Source organism: Sciurus carolinensis, chromosome 5, assembly GCF_902686445.1.
Source record: "Sciurus carolinensis chromosome 5, mSciCar1.2, whole genome shotgun sequence".
Taxonomy (NCBI): domain Eukaryota; kingdom Metazoa; phylum Chordata; class Mammalia; order Rodentia; family Sciuridae; genus Sciurus; species Sciurus carolinensis.
In genome coordinates this window covers 20954507-20974293 of record NC_062217.1, presented here as the reverse complement: position 1 = coordinate 20974293, position 19787 = coordinate 20954507, and the positions used below count along the sequence as shown (strand labels likewise).

The 19787-nt window shown below is 32.7% G+C and overlaps 1 non-coding gene and 1 pseudogene across 1 annotated transcript; both read right to left on the bottom strand.

Moving 5' to 3' along the window:
• Positions 1–10603: 10603 nt before the first annotated feature.
• On the bottom strand, positions 10604–10707 carry LOC124986096 (U6 spliceosomal RNA). The gene has a single exon (XR_007108996.1). It is a non-coding gene; the product is annotated as a U6 spliceosomal RNA (small nuclear RNA).
• A 282-nt stretch (positions 10708–10989) lies between these two features.
• Positions 10990–11542, bottom strand: LOC124984399 (glutathione-specific gamma-glutamylcyclotransferase 2-like; annotated as a pseudogene).
• Positions 11543–19787: the final 8245 nt, after the last annotated feature.

Below are 19787 nucleotides of genomic sequence, written 5' to 3'. Positions count from 1 at the left end.
TACAAGCCAGAAACCTGACCTTCACAGGCAATTTGTAAACTGACATCCTAATTAGCATGACATTTTGATTCTATCTTCTTAAAACCTCATAGATGAGTCCACGCATGAATTGTCCTTTGCTATTGCTTCATTACTGTCAACATACATAAAACACTTACACAAAATTTAAAATAATAAGTGTGATAGGCTGCCACTGTGCCCCTCTCAGTTTTGATGCTAAAGGAGAAAGATGAACACAGAAGTTAAGAGGCAGATACCAGGAGACAAGTAGCAAATACAAACTTGATGCAGACACCTCTTGCCTGCAAGCCTCCACAGAAAGTAGAGCTTTCTTGTTAATCTGAACTTTTCTGTACACCTCTCTCTCTTCACTTGAACTAGTCAACATACTTGATGCCTTTCTTTTTGAGCAGTTGAGTATGGAGAGCTAAAGCCATTTACTTGTACCCTGTTCCAATGTGTGCATATTTTATTTGCTCTTCAGTGGCATCCTGACATGTCACAAAAACGTGGAACACCACCTGCTCCCTTCTTTTTTTTTCATTTTTTTAAACTGTAAGCAAATGGGGTACAACTTGTTTCTCTGTTTGTACATGAAGTAGAGGCATACCATTTGTGTAATCATACATTTACATAGGGTAATGGTGTTTGATTCATTCTGCTACTTTTTTCCTTCCCCTCTACCCCTCCCACCCCTCTTTTCCCTCTATGCAGTTCCTCTTTCCTCCATTCTCACCTCCCTCCCACCCCCCATTATGTGTCATCATCCGCTTATCAGCAAGATCTTTCGTCCAGCCACATCAATGTTCATAGCTGCTCAATTCACAATAGCCAGATTGTGGAACCAACCTAGATGACCTTCAATTGATGAAAGGACAAAGAAACTGTGGTACATATATACAATGAATATTACTCAGCCATAAAGAATAATAAAATTATGGCATTTGCAAGCAAATGGATGAAATTGGAGAATATCATGCTAAGTGAGATAAGCCAGTCTCAAAAAAGACCTGCTCCCTTCTTAACTCACAAAATCAATATCAGAATTTATCAATTCAAAGTCTTACCCAAGGCTCTGAATTATTTCTGTGTATTTCAACTACAATATCACTATGCATTCAGTAAAATTTTGGGGAACTTAAAAAATAGTGGTCTAAAATTATGATTAAAATAGATATAGTAACAGTATAGAAAAATGCAACAAAAAGTGAACTTGATTAATAATCACAGGTGGAACATAGAAATTCATTGGATTACAAAGGGAATGAAGGGAAGGGAGGAGGAATAGGACTAGGAAAGAGAGTAGAATGAATCAGACGTAACTTTCTTAGGTCCATATATGAATATATGACCAGTGTAACTCCACATCATGTACAATCACAAAAATGGGATCCTAATTAGAATAATTCATACTCCATGTATGTATAATATGTTAAAATACACTCAACTGTCATGTATATCTAAAAAGAACAAATAAAAAATTTTAAAAATTTAGGTTGAATAGTGCCATTTACTAGTACTTTAAACGTGAACAGTTTACTAATGACTATTTTTATACTTTATATAAATAGAAACATAAAACTTTTTCTTTTATGTCTGACTTCTTTCCCTTAGTAATGTCTATAAGATTCATTTGTTACTGATGCAATTTTTAAAATTGTTTTCATACTATGTTACTATGAAGAATTATATTCTATAAACATATCACATTTTATTTAGTCATTCTTCTGTTATTGAACATTTATATTTGTTTGTTTTTTCTTTGATGTTAGTTATAAAAGTAAAGCTTTATGAACAAAGCAGTACTTTTTTTGTTGAAGAACATACACATTTTTGAAGGGAGTATAGATAAGAAATGGAATTATAGGTCAGAGCATAGTATGTTAAACTTTAATAAAAGGCATGCTATTTTATAAAGTGTCTTATCCTTTTACATTCACTGAGAGAGTCACCATTGCTACAAATTCTCAGCATGCTCTGTGTCTTCAGTTTTTTAATTTTAACTGCCTTGTGAGTGTGTAATAGTATCAACTTTAGGTTCATTATGCATCTCCCTGATGATTAATTGTATTTATAATAATTTCAGATGTTTATTGACTGCCTAGGATATCCTGTTTTGTGAAGAGCTGTACAAATCCCAATTTTTCTATTGAATGTTCTATCTTTTCTATGGTGATTTGTAACATTTGTGTGTGTGTGTGTGTGTGTGTGTGTGTGTGTATTAACTTTGATTTAATGAACTGCATTAAATAAATCCTTGGCAAAGCCAAATCTTTTTTCTACTACTAGTTTTGCTTTTTCCAGAGTGTCATATAGATTTTTCATTATGTATTATTTTTAGGCTCATATTTTTCACTTATCAATGTGTACTTAGGATTCATTTGATATCTTACTTCTTTTTATTATTGAATAATGTTCCATAGTATAAAATATTTTGCTTTTACTTTTGATTGATTATAAATAAAACTCTTATAAATATGAATGGAGGTTTTTGTGTGTTCACATTTTCAAATGATTTGAGTAATACTCAGGACTGGAATTACCAGGTTATACAGTAAGCCTATGTTTAATTTTATAAGAAACTCCCATATTTTCTTTCAATGTGACTATGTCATTTTACATTCCTACTGGCACTTAATGAGAGCAAATGTTTGCTCCACATCTTCACTAAAGATAGATATTTTTAGCATTTTGGATTTTAGCCATTCTAATAGGTACGTAGAAATATTGTTAGAAATACACTTTTTAATATTGCACATAGAAAACTTTCTCAATTCAAAATTATTCTTAAAGTTTTTATTTGAGGTATTCCTATTATCTATATTTATGCTATTGTAAAGACAAAAATGAGGTTTCTGGGTCTAGGGTTAGACTTATCTTTGCTTATAGTCTTGATCTTATCTATTTTCTAGGCCCCATTCTCTTCTACCTGATAATTGATAACTCCTTATATACAATTCTTTTCTTTTTATTGTTTTTTGGAAGTACCTGTCAGTGATACCAAAAATATGAATCTGGTAGTTTATATAAAAATCTTTCAGGCATCTGTTTGATACACACTCAGCATTTAATATCTTAATACTATGGTAAATTTTATATTTTTTCATTTTAATTGCAACCCATTTCCAATTGCTCCTTAGTAGTGTATGAAAATAAAATAGATTTTTGTCTACTTTGTGCTCTCTTACCTTAATAAATGTACTTTCTTGTCATAGAAATATTTTCATTAAGTATTTGTAATTTAGAACTTTTCTATATATTTTGAAACTAAAGGCATTTTTTGATCTCCCTGCTCAATCTGCATGGACTTTATTTATCTTATTGCCCAACCACACAGTTTCAATGTGTATCAGACACAGTCAGCTCAGACATCCACTCAGTTTTCCTGATTTTTTGAGAACATTCTCTTTCATTATTAAGTATGATGTTAGCTGTAGATGCCCATTATTTCACTAAGGTAGCTCCAATCTATTTCTAGTTTATTGAGACAGAACCAAATATATTTGAAAAAAGTGTAGAGATAATGTGATTTTGAATGATGCTTTTTCATTCTTGATATGATTTTACATTTCTTTCTGGCAGGCAGTGAACTCTTCATACCTCCAGCCTACACTTTCTTAATCCATTCCGGGATTAGCATGTTCAAAAATGCAGATTCGGTCAGAATATAGTGCTATTTATATTCTTCCAGAGGTATCGTATGGTATCAGATTGAACATGAAGAGTAGTCACCAGGGCTCTGAAACTTGGTCCAGCTGGAATCCATTATTAGCCCAATGCTTTCATTCTGATTTAAAAAAAAAAAAAAAAAAAAAAAAAAAAAAAAAAAGCTGATCAGTGTCTCAATCTAGCAATCATCAAATGGTCTGTGAAGAAATATAGCAGAAAATTCCTGGGTCATTGCCTTGGATTTTCCTTCTCTTTGATTTTTCATCATATAAAACCTAATTACCTCATTCTTGGATGCTTTTAATATATTACAGTTAGTATTAGCAGAATGATTGATCTGAATCAGGTTAGTTTGCAATTGCTAAAACAATAACCTAAGGATATCTCAGGGAAAAAAGTGATAATTTAAAAAATAAATATTCTCTGTAACTGATGCAGATACTATTTATAATTACTTTACTATTATAAGGATTTTCTAATTTTAATAATGACTTGCCAAACACAACTTCAATTATTAAGTTCTAATGGTAATCCTTTTAGAACAATTGAAACATGTTATAAGAACACCAAAGGATTGAATTTTATTTTGAAACATTTCTATTAATTAGATGGTGAAATAATGTATACCAGAGGAATCTATGTAAATGAATAATAAATTACAAATATAATTTTAAGTTATTTTGATACAACTGAAAAGTAAAGAGAAGTTAAGATATTCAAATAATAAGATAGCAATACTTGCCTCTTCCAGCCTGAGGTAACTAATAGGTATACAGTGGTATCTTACTCTTTTCTTCCTTTTTTCAACTCCTCATCTTCTACCTTTTCCTTTTCCACTTCACCCCTTCCTCTCTTCCTCTTTTTCTATTCCTGTTCTTCCCACTTCTCCTCCTCCTGCTCCAGTTTCTCCCTTCATTTCTTTCTTTTTCTTTTCTTTTCTTTGCTTTTTTCCAGTTATAGGTGGACACAATTCCTTCAATTCCTTTATTTTTATGTGATTCTGAGGATTAAGCTCAGGGCCTTGTGCATGCTAGGCGAGCCTGCTACCATTGAGCAACAACCCTAGCCCTCCCTTCATTTCTTAGTCTTCTTAAACTTCTCTTTCTTCTACCTTTTCTTCTTCCTCCTCTTTCTTGTTCTACTTCTCCTTTAATTTAAGTGAATACCTTTCTTTCGTAGTTTTGGGAAATTGGCTGCTCTTACCCAATCATTTCTCTTCCATCAGAGCCAAGATTCAATGCTTTTTAGCAGATATTCTGTCAAACTTTTCACTGTATAGATCAGTATCTTTGGTTTCCATTTAGAGGACAAAGTGTTTATGTTGCAAAAAAAACAAAACAAAACCAGGATTGTCAAGTGTTCTCTGCTCAGAGATTTACTAGGATTGCAGAGTGCTCTGTTTAGTGATTTATCCGTAACTACTTTGGGTGTCAGCCCCTAAAGAAATGTTAAGTATTAGCACAGAGACAACAGGAAAGATGCCTTGAGAACATCTCAGGAATTTTCAAGACCACACCCACTTTGGCTCAAAGGTCTAGAAGGGAAAATTCCTTTGAGAAGTGACCATAGAAGAAAAGATCTTGCACAGGGTAGTCTAGGAAGTTGTTTCCCCATGTCAAGTTATACAGACACACAGAAGCACTGTATTTTTTTTTTTTTTGGCGGGGGGGCAAGAATGCTACTGGGGATTGAATTCAGGGGCACTCGACCACTGAGCCACACCCCAGCCACATTTTGTATTGTATTTAGAGACAGGGTCTCACTGAGTTGCATAGCACCTTGCTTTTACTGAGGCTGGTTTTCAACTCGCAATCCTCCTACCTCAGCCTCCCTAGCCACTGGGATTATAGGTGCCCCTGCTCCTGGCACCCACTGCATTCTTGATTTCAGGGGGCCTAGATTATTGTGAGCAGGTTGCCGATCTTGGCATCAGCCATGTAGTACTGGTTCTGCAGGAATGCAGGAAGCTGAAATTAAGGTATCATGGAAGCGTCTACTGAGATTACAGAGGAAAGTCCTGGAGGTGAGACAGAGTGCAGCAGATCAAGCCCCCTGGGGGCTGCCCTTGAGAGGGTAATGCACAAAACTGTGAAGGTGAAGCTGAAATTGGAGTGGAGACCCCAAGAATTAAGTAATGCCAGTAGCGTGGACCGTCTGTCAAGAAAAGCTATTGACTGAGGAAAGAGCACTGAAGGGCAGCCCAGGTGTGCTTCAACTGGCAAGGCCAAAGGGGCAAGATTGCCCAAGCCCTTTGCAATAGTATTTTACAATTATGTGTCCTAGATGCTGTATGCAGAGTTTGCCTGGTTGGGTTTCTGTCTTGCTTCAGCCCCATCCCTTCTCTCTATGTCTTTCTATGCTCCTGTTCGTCCTCCATTTTGGAATGGAAATTACCACTTTCCTCTGTTCCACTGTATATTGGATATATGTAACTTGGTTTTTATTTTTACAGGGGCTCACTGCCAAAAGTTTGCCTTGAGTCTTAGAGGAGACTTTGAACTTAGACTTCTGGACAGTACTGAAACTTTTAAGATAATGAGACTCTTGAAGATGGACTAAATGCCTTTTGCACTGTAAGATGAGCATGAACTTTTGGGAGCTATGAGATGAATGTTGTGGTTTGGATATGAGATATCTCCCCAAAGTTTCTGATAATGCAGGGATGTTTGAAGGTGAAATGATTAGGTTATGAGAGCTGTACCTAATAAGGGTATCCTGAAAGTGTGGTAACTATACAAAGATGGAGCTTGGCTGGAATCTTATTTAGTCAGCTATCTCACTGCTGTGACTAAATGACCCAACCAGCACAACTGTAAAGGAGGAAAGGTTTATTTGAAGGCTTACAGGTTCAGAGGTCCTAGTCCATAGAAGGCCGGCTTCATTCCTCAGGACTCAAGGTGAGGCTGAACATCTTGTTGTGAGAGGGAAGCAGCTCACATCATGGTGATCAGGAAGCAGAGAAAGAATTCACTCACCAGATACAAATTTATATACCCAAAAGCCACTCCCCGATTCCCACCTCCTCCAGTCACACCCTACCTGCCTCCAATTAACACTCAGTTAATCCCATTAGGGATCGATTCACTGGTTAGGTTAAAACTCTCACAACTCAATCATTTCTCCTCTGAACCTTCTTACATTGTCTCACATGTGAGCTTTTGGGAGATACCTCACATTCAGACCATAAGAGTGGGAGGAGGTTGGTCACTGGGGACATGCTCTTGAATGGCTGTTCTCTTGGTCCCTTCCTCTTTCTCTCGTGCTCTCTTTCTGCTTCCTGATGTCATGACCAGAGCAACTTTTTTCTGCTGGATTCGTCATCCATGATGTGCTTTCTCACCTTGGACCTAGAGCTATATAGTCAGCTGTCTATGGATTGAGGCGTCTGAAACCTGTGAATTCCAAATAAATTTTATATATTTTGAGTTGTCACTGTAGGATATTTTGATCACAGCATTACGAAAGCTAACAAAAATTAACATTTTATATTAACATACCATCATTTATTATTGAAATCATGTATTATCAGATTTTTCATTTTTTCCTAAAGGAATTAACATTCTTCTTTTTTAACTTCATTTGAAATAGTTCATAAATGTGACTTGAAAACAGAAATAATAATATAATGACCTTGATTATTATGTAGAATTGTCCATTAATAGTTCTATATGTTTTTCATAAAGTGATGTTTTTGCAACACATGAAGTAGATGGATTTTGCTTTTAGAGATCTTTAGCTAAATAAGTTAACCGCTACACTAAACTCAATTCAGAACAAATCTAAAACCAATAACACAAGCCTGTAACCCACTGCAGGTGAAGTTCTTTGGACAGTCACTTAGTGACATGTGAATAAATCCAAAGCAAATATCCCTCATTAAGGATATGGTTGAACAATGGATTAAGAAATCCTAACAAATATAAAAGCTTATACTTGATGAGCACTAAAAGGTTGGACATATTGAGTCTTAATTGACTAAGGATCAGTTATTTCCTTAAGGACTAAAGACTTTAAGTCTTCAGTTGTAGAATTACCTGATCTGATTTGATGTCCTTTTCTATTTTGCTGAAGGAAATTGTCATTCACACATTTATCAGTAATTATGGTTGAATAATATATGTTTTAATAAAATTGTGACTATTTTCTAATAATTTTGTTATTTTCCTACACAAGCGAATATGCAGCAATATTTTGAATATTTATCCAAGCTGTTCTATACTCTTGGAACATGAACTTTATAGTATTTAATACTATCATTCATTGATATGTGTACAATTCATATATAAAAATGAGATTTATTTTCAACAGCTGTATTGTTTTTTTTATTGAGGATTAAACCAAGGGTTAGCCACTAAGCCACATTCCCAGTCCCTTTTTCATATTTTTATTTAGAGACGGGTCTTGCTGAGTTGTTTAGGGCCTCGCTATCAAGCAATGTATTATAAATCCTTGATAAAATATTTTATTATGTCTTCATTTTAAAATTACTATTTTAATATTAAATTACAACTCATGTTGTAACATAAATATAAAAAACTAATGTTACTAAGTAAATTAATACAATGCTTCATTGTGTAGACAAATAGTGAGGGTAAGTCAACTTTTCAGACCACTTTAAAGAGCATTCAAAGTATTATGAATGCAAAGAGCTTTAACTATTCTGGCGAAGTTGCCATGCGTTATTGGTAAGTTTAATTTTAAATACCATGGATGCAACATATTCAAGTGACATAACTAATAATCATATACTTATTAGAGTTCACATATATATCAAATATACTATCTATGTGTGTGCTTGTGTGTATGTGTGTCTGTGTGTGTGTGTGTTTCCCTCTATCCATATGTGTGTCTATTGTGCTAGGCATTGAACCCAGGGCCTCATGCATGCTAGGCAAGTTGCTTACCACTTAGCTATACTCCCATCCCTAAATATTTTTTTCCTTTTAAGTAATATTCTACTTAAAAAGCATTATTATTCAAAGTGTAAGAGGTACCATTTCCAGTGTTCAGAGTTACATTCAGAATACTCTTCAGCTCTTAGCACATACTTCCTGATATGACACCACCCATTTTATATGCTTATTTCTTTTATGATGACATCCAAGTCAGTAAACTTCTTCTGCAGTAAGAAACAACACATAATGAAAATCCTTGAATATGAATCCTGAATAGGTTTCTGATAATTTCTTTGAAATACCTACTCAGGAATAGGATTTCTGGTTCATCATTCACATACACATTTATTGTCACAAAATAGTGCTTGTTTTTCATCAAACACTGAATAGCTTGCACTACCAAGTATGGCACACAAAAATTATCTTTCTCACATTCATAATACCACAAATTAAATGTATTTTTCTAAGTTTTGACACACAGTGACTTTAATACAGAGAGTGTTTTCTGGGGACTTCAGATTTCTTTTTCTGAGAAAATCCCGTTTCCCTGCTCATCATTTTCTATAGCATATTGTTCATTTTTTCTTACACAGAAGATAATCTTCTTAATAAACTTATTAACTTTACTATTTTCAATTTATGTTTAATCTATTAAATATAAGAACTAGCTTTGAACATGCTATATTTCTTTGTTTTATACATTTTACATAAAACAGGAAATCTTATTAACATTTTATTTCAAACAATTGCCCCCTAAAATATTTTATCACTTATCGATTTGTCCTAGAAATATGAGTTTATTTGTATACATTATGAAACTACTTATGAATTTATTCCATGATGTTTTATTCTGTTCTTCTAATATTTTAAAATTTCTGGAAAGCACATTTGAACAACCAGATATTTCTGTTTCAAACTTTAATTTACCTGTGTGTTTATATATATATATAATTTACTTGTGTATACATATACTTATACACATGTAAATTACAAGTAAAATTTGACTAAAATTTTAATGAATAGGCAGATTTCAGGATAGTATTAAAATAATTTTTAAAAAATTTATTTGTTCTAATTAGTTGTACAAATGATAGTAGAATTCACTTATGCATTTTGATAAATCATACATAAATGGGGTATAATTTCTCATTTTTCTGATTGTGAATATTGTAGAATCACATTGGTCATACAGTCATATGTGTACATGAGGTATTGATGTTGGATTCACTCTGCTATCCTTCCTACCTCCATACCCCTTCCCCTCCCTTCACTCCCCTCTACCTAAAGTAAGTATTCCTCCCTAGGGTCCCCCACCCCATTGTGAATTAGCATCCACATGTAAGAGAAAACATTTGGCCTTTGATTTTTTGAATTTGGCTTATTTTGCTTAGCATGATATTATCCAACTCCATCCATTTATCAGCAAATGCCATAATTGCATTCTTCTTTAAAGATGAGTAATATTCCATCATATATATATGTTATATATATATTCCATCATATATATATATATAATATATATATTCTATCCTATATATATATATATATATATATATATATATATATCACATTTTCTTTATCTATTCCTCTATTGAAGGACATCTAGGTTGGTTCCATAGTTTAGCTATTTTGAGTTGAGCTCCTATAAATATTGATGTGGCTACATCACTGTAATATGCTCCTTTTTTTTAAATTCCAAGAATATTTTTTTAATAAAAAATGCCAATTTCTTTTGGCCCAAATTTGAAATTCTCATTTCATACCTGAATAACAAGGAAATTCACATTCAAGGTTGAAATATTATCTATATTAACATACATTTCTAACTGCATGTTATTTTAAGCTTTTATTTTTTAAACCATGGTTATAGAATAATTTTATAGGAACATATTAAAGGTATCTTATAATATTTATTGGACTTTTGACTTAATTCTCTTTAACCTCAAAAATAGCATTTTGAAATGAAACAAGATTAGTTTTATTCTGATACAAACAAGAACTGAACCAAGTCTTTGTATATTTCTATATTTCTCTTCTTTAAAAATATGGAACGTTTCACAAATTTGCCTGTTATTTTTGTGCAGGGGCCATGCTAATCTTTGTATTGTTCCAATTTTAGAATATGTGCTGCTAAAGTGAGCACTTTGTATATTTCTTAAGAACTCACTTGTGATGTTCAGTATCACATAGTTAGGAGATCATTATATCATTAAAACTTGAATTTTTTCTTTCTCTATATTCCAGTCTTCTGAATATAAATGTTTCAGGACACTTGCAATTTAACTATACATTTTGATGATATCCTGGCTATACCATTAAAAATAATAAGATCTTCAAGTAAACACTTCCAAAACATTGCCAATGTATGCTGAAGTGATTCTCTGAAGACTAAATGCTCTATTTGAATAAATTAATGATTAGGTCTTCATATGCAACTGAGGTTCTGTTTTTCTTCTAAACGTTCCTTTAGAATGTTTTCCAAAGAGAAAAGATGCTCATCTCCATCGTCTGGTACAAGGCTTCTAATATAATTTGCAAGCTCAAAAAGATACTCTGTATTTCTTCCACTTGAACCAGCTGCATTAAAAATTTGTTCAGCACTGTCTTGCAGAGGGCAGGACCAAGATAATTCGGATTATCACATGTTCCAATATAGAACAGCACACTGAATGGTTGTGTTGTGGAAGCTTTTGGATAAAAAAAATGACTGTTATGTTTCTGTAGACTCCTTTCTCTCCGAAGTCAAGGTATGCCTTTACTTCTTCTTTTCCTACTGGCAGTTTGTAAGCAACACCGCATACACAACCCCCAGGATCGTCAACAAGAGTCACAACCCTTCCAGGCTTGCCAGGGACCCCGCGGTGGTCAGTGTGGCCATGCCAGAGGCGCATGCTGTCCTCTGTGATGTATCCGACCAGCTTGTCCTGATAAGGGAAGTTCACCTTCCAGATCAGAGACCCGTAACCAAAAACCCACATGTTGTGGTGGCTCCTATTTCCTGGCGGGGGTGACCCACCCTCAGCTGTGGTCCTCGCTGCCGCCTGGGACTGCAACCTTCAGGAGGCAAGTAACCGGCTGCATCAGTATGCTCATTTTAAGTCCTTAGAGTGTACACCAAGGAGTGATATAGCTGGGTCACATGATGGTTGCATTCCAAGTATTCTGAGGAATCTCCATACTGCTTTCCATAATGTTGTATCAATTTGCAACCCCACCAGCCATGTATGAGTGTACCTTTTCCCCCATATCCTTGCCAACACTTATTGTTGCTTGTATTCTTGATAATTGTCATCATGATTGGAGTGAGATGAAATCTTAGTGTAGTTTTGATTTTCATTTCTCTAATTGCTAGAGATGTTAAACATTTTTTCATATATTTGTTGATTGGTCCTATATCTTCTGTGAAGTGTCTATTCAGTTCCTTAGCCCATTTATTGATTGGGTTATTTTTTTGTTTTTGATGTTGTCTTTTGAGTTCTTTATATATCCTAGAGATGAATGCTTTATGTAAGATGAATGTGGTAGATTTTCTCCCAATCTGTAGGCTCTCTCTTCACATTATTGATTGTTTCTTTGCTGAGATGAATTTTGTTTTGTTTTGTTTTGTTTTTTTTTGGGAGGGGTGCTGAGGATCGAACCCAGGACTTGTGCTTACAAGGCAAGCACTCTACCAACTGAGCTATCTCCCCAGCCCCGAGACGAAACTTTTTAGTTTTAATCCATCTTACTTATTGATTTGGGATTTAACTTCTTGCATTTTAGGAGTCTTACTAAGGAAGTCAGATTCTTGGTGAAGATTGGGCCTACTTTTTCTTCTAGTAGGTGCAGTGTCTCTTTCCTAGAGGCTAAGTCTTTGATCCACTTTGAATTGAGTTTCATGCAGGGTGAGAGATAAAGGTTTAATTTCATTTTGTTACAGGTGACTGTCCATTTTCCCAGGACCATTTGTTGAATAGATTATCTCTCCTCCAGTGAATGTTTTCGGCACTTTTGTCTACTATGAGACAACTGTGTTTATGTGGGTTTGTCTCTGTGTTTACTATTCTGTACCATTCGTCTTTGTGTCTGTTTTGGTGCCAGTACCATGCTGTTTTTATTACTATAGCTCTGTAGTATAGTTTGAGGTCTGGTATTGTGATGCCATCTGCTTCCACTTTTCTTGCTAAGGATTGCTTTGACTATTCTGGGTCTCTTAATTTTCCAAATAAATTTAATGATTGCTTTTTCTATTTCTATGAAGGATGTCATTGGAATTTTAATAGGAATTACATTAAATTTGTATAATGCTTTTGGTAGTATGGCCATTTTGACAATAATAATTCTGACTATCCAAGAGCATGGGAGGTTTTTCCACCTTGATTTCCAAGTATTTTATTTTATTTTTTTCAGGCTACTTTGGACCGGGTAGTTTCTTAATTTTTCTTTCAGTGAATTCATTACTGATGTGTAGGAACACATGTGATTTATGGTTGTTGATTTTATATTCTGCTATTTTGCTGAATTCATTTATTAGTCCTCTAAGTTTTTTGGTGGAATTTATTTATTTATTTATTTATTTATTTTTGCGGTGCTGGGGATTGAACCCAGGGCCTCGCAAGCACTCTACCAACTGAGCCATATCCCCAGCCCAAATTTTTTTTTTTTTTTTTTTTTTTTTTTTTTTGGCAGTATGGGGGATCGAACCCAGGGCCTTGTGCTTGCAAGGCAAGCACCCTACCAACTTAGCTATCTCCCCGGTCTGGTGGAAGTTTTTGAATCTTCTAAATATAGAATCATGGCATTGGCAAATAGTGATAGTTTGACTTCTTCTTTTCTATGTGCATACCTTTAAATTCTTTCTTCTGTCTAATTGCTCTGTCTAGAGTTTCATGAACAATGTTGTTAAAATAATTTTTGAGGGGTATCCATACCATTCTATAGACTGTGCTAATATATATTACCACCAACAGTGTATAAGTCTTCTTTTTTTCTCCACATTCTCACTAGCACTTGTTATTTCAAAATGGATTAAAGACTTTAATATAATACTTGCAACTATGCAACTGGTGGAAGGAACTTAGGAGAAATGCTCTGCACACTGTGTCAGGAAAGGATCTTTTGGACAAGATTTCAAGATACAAGAAAGAGCTAAAAATAGGCAATTGACATTTTATCAAACTAAAAGCTGCACAGCAAAGAAATAGTCAACAGAATAAAGAGACAACTTTGCAGAATGGGAGAATATATTTGCAAAGTATACATCTGAGAAGTTAATATCCAAAATATATAAAGAACTACACAACTAATCTGCTTGAAAATGGGATTTAAATTAGACATTTCTCAAAGACATACAAATGGACAACCAAGGACATGCAAAATTGTTCCATGTCACTGATCATAGTGGAAAGGCAAATCAAAACAACACTGAGATACCACCTCACTCCAGTAAGAAAGGGTATTATCAAAAAGACAAAAAACAAGTGAACATTCTTATATACATTAAAATGATTGATTTGTACCACAAGCATTCTGAATTTTTCTACTTAGATATCACATGCATTCTTTTAGTTTGACCACTACATATTTTATAGTTTAAACTACTTCATTGAATAGTTATTTTTCCATAATTTACAGTTAATTTTGCTGTTCATTTTAAAATGTATTTTTATACCTAAACATCATGTTGAAGACTATTATTCTGGTAACTTGTCCATTTTTTTTCCCTTGGCATTTTTGTGTTCTTGGTTCCATTATCTGTAGGTAATGGTATTTTGGATCCTTCTCTTTCAACTCTTCTGTCTTTTATTTTCCTTGAGTTTTGTGTGGTCGTTCTTTAATCTGTCTTTTTCCTCAAGTTTCTTATTTGTATTGATGAGTTTTTGCCGTGAAGGATTATACAGTCTTCTGTTTAGGAAACAAACACACAAGGACATATGAACACAATGACAGTTGGTATTAAATTACTATTATTCATTTCACTATGTTTAATTTCACATAATCAATTCCTGCATTCTCAATAAATGAGAGTATTTAATGTATGGTTGTTTAAACATTTATTTTTCCAATTTGGTCTTCCTACCATACCCAACTCAGAGGTGTCTCTTATCATTCAATTTCTGAGACTTTTAAAATTTATTCTAAGTGACTCATTCACTTCTGGGATTTCTTATTGATAGTTTATATATATATATATATATATATATATATATATATATATGTTTTATATATGTATATATGTTTCATATATATATATATATATTTAATAGAAATGCTAAGATATTGCCATTGGTCTTTCTGCTTATCCCTTCAAAATACATTTATTGTGTTCTGTTTTTAATCCAAAAGTTGCAAACAGAAGAATTTTATTTCCTTTTAATAGTTTTGAGTAGAGTAGATGCAACTTGTTTTCCATTCAACATTTAGAATAGAATTTTACTAGACCTCCTGGGTCTGCATCTTTTTGCATGACACCCATTATGAATGACATAGACAAATGATTTTATATAGACTCCACATATTTCCTATGGAAGTCATAATACAGTCCTCAGAATGGAGGTTACATACAAATTACAGAGTAACTCTGTTACACTTATAATTAATGCAAGCTAGGAGCTCATAATATTGTTCATTCTTGAGTTACCAAGACGGACTAATCCTAGACTCAGGCCTTGAAAAAGATCTCAGAATATTTCCTCTAAATTCTGATTAAAATACAGAATTATTAATTTTGAAATTATTAATATTGAGAAATATTACCTGAAGTGAAGAAATAATAAAAAATTAACCATAATAAAATATTTAACTTTGTGATAGCTAATACGTTATTTTTATTTGATATTCAATTGAGAAACTTTATTAGATTTTAATTATGAAAATTATGTATCTTCATTTGAGCAATTCAAAAAATGTAAAATTGTACAATAATTTAAAAAATTTCTTTGTCACCATCTCCTGATTATCTGATGCTTAGATTTTGCTATGTATTTCCACAACCCTGTCTTTTCCATACAAACATACGATGCATGTGACCAAATGTGTTAATACATAAGTATATGAAAAACTCAGATACAAAATATAATACGAATATATATACATGCTATGTATATGTACTTTGTTCATTAATACATAAAAACAAAGAAAGCGAGCAGAAATAAAGATACCTGATCATATAATAAACCTGACTTTAAAGAGAAAGATGTAATTCATGTAAGCTATGTGTTTTTTCAATGATACTTAAAATACCTCTCCTGTTGCCTTTTATAACTAGTGTTTTAGTGTGCATTGAATCTATTTTATTCTTGGGCAAAAGTAGACTTTTAATTGCAAATAAAATGAAATATACCATATTAAATAACTTTCTTCAATTTTCCATTTTTGAGAAATATCCTTAAAATCTTAATTTTTTATAAACAGATTTTTGTTTTATTTTCTTAGATTTCTATGTCATTGTGGCTCCATGTCACATGTTCTTGCAATTGAGTCATTGTTTAACTCACATATTCGCGATTGAATCATGCATTATTGTTGCTTGTTAGAAACACCAATCTTGCCTGAAATGCATTTAAACTTGAATTATCTAATCTTTTGTGACTAGCTGCTCTGTTTAGCTTTCCCTGTTTTGCTTGGAAAATTTGATTTACATCAGTTTTCATCTATGACTTTCAATATGCTTTACTGGAAAAAAATGCACAAATACAGGGAACTAATTTTCTATAGTTTTTGAAGAAATATTAAAACTAATTTAGTGTCAGTGATTTGAATATAATGAACATAGTAATAATACTATTACATATTTTTTAATAGTATGTACCTTTTCAATATGGAGCACTTGCTTTGTTTATTCTCCAGAAGAAGCACCGTGTGTTCATATACCAGGCAATGTATTATTTGAGATTCCTGTCATTAGCTGGCTAACAATTCAACTTTTATATTGTCTTCAATATCCTACTTAAGTGATATCATTATTGGGAGATTTGGACATTGAAAATACCTTTCTCAAAGAACAGTACTGTCAATTACATATCTATTATCTTTTTAATGGAGATCTACTTTCTAAAATGGAAGTAGGTATCTAGGTTTATTTAATTATTTTGTACATATAACAAGACAGTTCTTTTATAAAATATGATTAAAATTCGTTCCCAGAACACAGGAGTCATGTCTCAGAGTCATCATTAAAGTTCCTGAATCAAAATTAATTATATATGGAAAACAAAGATTTGATATTTCCATTAAAATTAATTATATATGGAAAACAAAGATTTTGATATTTCCATTAACACAAAATTAATGATGTCATCAATTTTTCTTATAATTTATTAGGTTATACCAGAAAAGAAAAATATACGAAAAAATTCTTACTTTGAAATTTTGGGAAAAACACACTTTTTCTCCTAAAACTCAATACCTGACAGATATTAACAGCTACAGAAATGATACCACCATACAGTCAGAAGACAATAGGAATTTGTTATTTATGATTGATATTCTGAACTCTACTGTTTACTTGTACTGGTTTAATAATATACTTTTCCAATTTGAGTATAATAAGCCTTTGTTAATAATTCCAGAACACTTGATCTTGATTCAAAAGGAAAACTTTCTGAAATGTTCAGATATATTTTAAATCATTTTACTACATTCCACCTATACAGAGTAAATGAACTCATTTATATGAGAAAGTGACACTAACAATTTATTAAAGAGAGCAGTTATAAGTGGTAATGAGAAATATTTTCTCCTTCAAATCTAAGGAAATGCAGATAAAATACATACAGAAATAACCACAATTTATCTGTCCGTTTAGAGATACTTAGGAAAAAAGTGATTAAGGAATTGAAATGCTCAACAATTCGGGATCCATCTACTCCTAAAAAAATTTCATTCCCTTAAATAATACTGCCCTTGTCTGGTCACATGTCCAGCCATTCAGCTTAACATGCCAGTATTTTTCTAGGACACTGGTATAATTGATGTCTAAAATCTTTTGTACTCCTCAAATTCAAAACATACAGGACACCCCTGAAATTGGGACCACAGTTCAATCTTTTGAGACAGCAGCTGAGTGTCGAACAATCCCTTCAGAGAACTTGTAAAACTTGCATCCTTGTGGCTAATTAAAGTTTTTCTGGCACATTATACAATTAGAAATATTGCTAAAATATGTCTTCTCTGTTCTTATCCTGAATTCTTCCCTGATTGTATTCAGGGTTTCCTTCCCATATGAAGGTGACCTGAAATTATCTTCCCAGTTGGGTGTGAGCTGCTGCTTCTTCACAATATCTGTTCAGTGCTTTCTTTCTCTTGCTGGTATGAATCTGGTATGATCTCCTCCCACTTACTATATCATGCTGTTAATATATTTTTAATAAAGATGGTTAGATGACATAGTCAAAAACTCCCATCCTTAATTCTCTGATTTCTTTAGCAATGAGATCATTTTCTACATCATTTCCTGCCCCCTCCTGTGCTTTGTCAGCAGCAGGTAACTGCTTTAATTCTGAAATTATTTATGCAGTCACCCTACTGTTTGATGCCAGCTTTCGATGTGTCAGCTTATTCTTGCAAGTACTCTTAACACGAGCAACACGGGAAATATATGCAACATTTCTTAAGTATACGACATGATTCCACATGTTTTACTTTTTTGAATCTCAAATCACCATCATGAGACAGGTATTATTATGGTCACTTTAGAGAAAATTGAGGTTTAGGAGATTAAATCACTTGATCAAGGTTACTATGATAACAAAGTGTAGATCAGAATTCTAAATCAAGGCACTATGACATAATATTTTGCCTTCAGTTACTACAACCAATTACCCTAACGTTTAAAAATCAAGTCTGTAAAGTTGTGTATATTTCTTTTGTCATTTCCCTAAATTTGTAATCATTCTCTGACCAAAACCTTTGTACCTACACTTGTAGCAATATGTTTCAATAACAAAGTCTGGCAAAACTCCAGCACAGGATCTATCCTGTCCTTTCTTAGCGTGCATCTAGGTTGCAGGTTGGTTCTAGGACACTTTACAAAATCAAACAGATTTATGCCATGATACCTTTCCTTAGGGTGTCACAGTGATCCTCCCGTATTTCCTCCCAATGTTTCCAAAGTCTCCTTGAAATAAGTTTTACTGTCTTCATACCTTTTAATCCTTCCTCTCTTTCTTGTTCTTATCTAACATATTTCTTAACTTCTTGAAAAAAAATCATGAAGGAAATCAGTCAAGATGTTTCTTAATTTCATGAATTGGCTCTTTTTTTTTGCATCCTTCCTTTATTTGCATTTATTTCAACATGATATAAAACAGTAAGCATATTAATGAATTTCCAATTTTTACCTTTCACATTTTGCTTTAACTATCTGAATATACTTTCTGCTAACCCTAGAAAACCCCAAACCCCACAACACAATCATATGAATTAAAATTGTATGAACTAAAAATTATATTGACACACTAATAACTATATAACACAGGAAATTAAATTAACAAATGGTAGGCAATTAGGCTTCTTGATTTTTTTATGGTAGTTAATTATAAGAAAAAGCAATAATTCATTTATATATAATGCTTGGTTGACATTAATATTTCATAAACATTGTTTTTAATGTTTATAGAACTACTCATGTGTGGTACTCTTTATTTCACATATTTTGTAAGTATCTTTTCAGGAGTTTCCATTTCATTTTGTTTATGATAAAAATTATATGTTCAGACATATTTTCTTTTGTGATATATTTCATTACATTCACACATATATTTATTCACATGTAAACATGCACAGTTCAGTTACATTTACTAATCTTTTAAAATCAACTTTAATTAATTATATAATAAAAATGGAATTGTTTTAATTTCTCCATACATAAAATGTCACTGATAAAAATGGTTATTTGTTTTCATTGACAGAATTATTATGTTTAAGTAAAAACTCTATAATCTATATCAGGCATATACATGCTATTCTACTGATGTGTTAATCATATATTTTGGTGTCCATTCAAATTTCAATGTGATAATAAAAAGTAAAATGCTTAAAAGAAATATATTTTAATATCTGTCATGATTATCTGGATTTATTAAAAAGCTACTCACTTGAAGTTCCTCTTACGAGATGATTCATTAAATACACATTATTTTATGGAGTGTTTGACATTTCTGGTAAAACTAACAATGTTCTCAATAACTGTTGTTCTCTAAGAGACTGCGAAGAAATTGATAGAGGGAAACAGCAAGAGAGAAA